Source organism: Miscanthus floridulus, chromosome 10 (genome assembly GCF_019320115.1).
Source record: "Miscanthus floridulus cultivar M001 chromosome 10, ASM1932011v1, whole genome shotgun sequence".
Lineage (NCBI taxonomy): Eukaryota > Viridiplantae > Streptophyta > Magnoliopsida > Poales > Poaceae > Miscanthus > Miscanthus floridulus.
The window spans coordinates 84,603,292-84,606,118 of NC_089589.1; the positions used below are offsets into that span (position 1 = coordinate 84,603,292).

The window sequence follows — 2,827 nt, forward strand, 5'->3', positions numbered from 1 at the left end:
ATTGGAGACAATGCTTTTGAGGTCAAGCCAGCTCTCATCAACATGGAGCCAGCTAGCCAGTTTTGTGGAAAGGAACATGAAGATGCGAGTGCTCATCTCCAACACTTCCTTGAGATTTGCAGCACTTTCACCATCAAAGGAGTTGCCAGAGATGCCATTTTACTTTGCCTCTTCCTATTTTCACTTTTGGGGAAGGTGAAGCAATGGTTCTATGCCACCAAAGATAGGAATACCACCTAGGAAAACTACTCTGATAGCTTGGTGCTGGTCATATATATGAGCGGCGTAGGTACCCTTGGCCCATATCTCTAACACTTAGGAATTAGTCTCTCTATTGCATCTACTTAGTCTGGCTATTGCTATCATAAGGAGTACTCTGAGTGTTCATTTATCATATATTTATCATTCAATATATATATCCTATCTCTTGATTTACCCCTATTTAGAGTAGAAGGTTGGATGGTTTATTTGTCCATCATAAGTATAAGTATGAGTTATCAATGTATTTCCTTCGCTAGTCCTTCCTCGAGGTAAAAATATAAATAACGATACCTGGAATACTCCTGGGTGAAGTGCTACAATGTTATATTATCTGTGCGTTTGCAAAATTCTTTATATATATTCTTTCTGAGTCACAATTAAATACTAAAGTATTTCTTAAGTATCAATAGTGAAGCTAAGAAGTACCAACAAGCATTTCTGGCGCCGTTGCCGGGGAAGATAGCTAGTCAAAAAGGAATATTTACAAACTTCTACTTATAGTGAGATCGGAAAACCATTTACCTCTACTCCAGGCTAACCCCTGTTCTATCTACTTTTATTTCTTATGTAGGGTAATGTATGACTGGTTTTGACCTTCCAACAAAATACGATGAAGATCCAGAAGCACTATTTAGGAGGACTAAAGCTAAACTCAAGAAAATTTTAGCTTTAGAATCAGAAGACAACCAGACAAGGCATAGCTTAACACTAGTTTTTGAAGCCATGGCTGACAAGACTCTCCGTGAATTCTCTGCTCTAACTACGACCAACATCCGTACTGAACTGGTGATCAATATTGGAGACAATGCTTTTAAGCTGAAGCCAGCTCTCATCAACATGGAGCCAGCTAGCTAGTTTTGTGGAAAGGAACATGAAGATGCGAGTGCTCAGCTCCAACACTTCCTTGAGATTTGCAACACTTTCACCATCAAAGGAGTTACCAAAGATGCCATTTTACTTTGCCTCTTCCCATTTTCACTTTTGGGGAAGGTGAAGCAATGGTTCTATGCCACCAAAGACAGGAATACCACCTAGGAAAACTGCTCCACTGCGTTGAAGAATTTCAAGCTTCCAACAACAATAAGATGAATCTGTTCCTGAGGCATGGGAACGCTTCCAAGACTATATATTAGGATGTCCTCATCATGGAATGGAGAATTGGCTACTCATGCAAACCTTCTATCATGGGTTGACAAACAGCACCCATGAGAATATGGATGCTGCTACAAGAGGTGCATTTTTGTCACTTAGAATCACACAAGCAACAACACTCATAGAGAAGATGGCCTCCAACCAGTAATGGAATGAAGAATGCCTTCAACCCCACAAGAGAGGTGGAGGTATGCATCAACTCAAGGAGACAGACATGCTGTCTGCCAAGATGGATCTACTAATGAAGAGGCTTGAAGACCAAGCCACTGAGAAGCAAGAAGTCATGCACATTCATGATTTCCGCATGACATGTGAAGAATGTGGAAACACCAGGCATTCAGGGATTAACTGCCCTAAAACCCATGAGGATGTGAACTTCATTAACAACAACAACTATTGTCCTCAACAGAATTAACGTGTAACAGAGGCCAAATTACTAAAGTAATAAACAAGGTAACTATCAAGGTAATAATTTTAATAATTTCAATAACTAGCCATCTTTGAGAGACTTAGTCTCTAGTCAAGCTAAAATTATGAAGGGTTTATCTAGAAAACTAGCTTCTAGTGACAAAATCTTAGAAAATATAAGTAGTAGGATGGATAGCTTCTCCTCAGCTATTAAAAACTAGAATAGCTTTAATAAAATGATATAATCACAAATAGCTCAGCTAGCGGCTGCTGTTCCTTTGATCGACAAAGGTAAGATTCTAGGGCAGCCAGAAGATCTCAAAACTACAAATCTTGTCGATATTCACAATGCAGGATTCTATAGAGAACCATCTAGTGGAGGATGGGAGGACTATTCCTTGCCCATCAAGAAAGGTGATCCAAGAAGACCTACCATCCCCATAGCCATTGGACCTCATGTGTTCAAAGAAGCTATCTGTGATTTCCGAGAAAGTGTTAATGTCATGCCAAAAGTAATTTATGAGAAAATTCATGGAGATCCTTTGCTATGCACAAATATGCATTTATAGCTTACAGATCAGTCACTCTGCCACCCCAAGGGAATTCTTGAAGACATATGTGTACGAATTGGATCCTTGTATGTACCCATAGACTTTGTGGTTTTGGAGACAGGAGGAGATATAAGGGCACCCATTATCTTGGGTCGACCTTTCCTAAGCACCGCAAAAGCCATCATCTACGCGGACAGTGCTAAAATCTATTTCATAATTAAGGATAGAAAGGAGAAATTTACTTCAAAAATCATATATTGCATTCTCCTAGTCATCCACAGATGTCGTACCTGCCCGAGGATACAACAGTGAGCAAGAAAAGAAACAACTAAAGAAGGAAGAATAGGGCTAGGCAGCCAAGAGAAGAATCCATCAAGATGATCAACACAGTTCGATCAGAGTATGGCCACCTCCTCACTTCACCATTCCTTACCAAGAAGAAAGATCCAGGTGTA

The 2,827-nt window shown here is 39.9% G+C and overlaps 1 non-coding gene across 1 annotated transcript; it reads right to left on the bottom strand.

Moving 5' to 3' along the window:
- Positions 1-1,306: 1,306 nt before the first annotated feature.
- On the bottom strand, positions 1,307-1,413 carry LOC136490363 (small nucleolar RNA R71). The gene has a single exon (XR_010767651.1). It is a non-coding gene; the product is annotated as a small nucleolar RNA R71 (small nucleolar RNA).
- Positions 1,414-2,827: the final 1,414 nt, after the last annotated feature.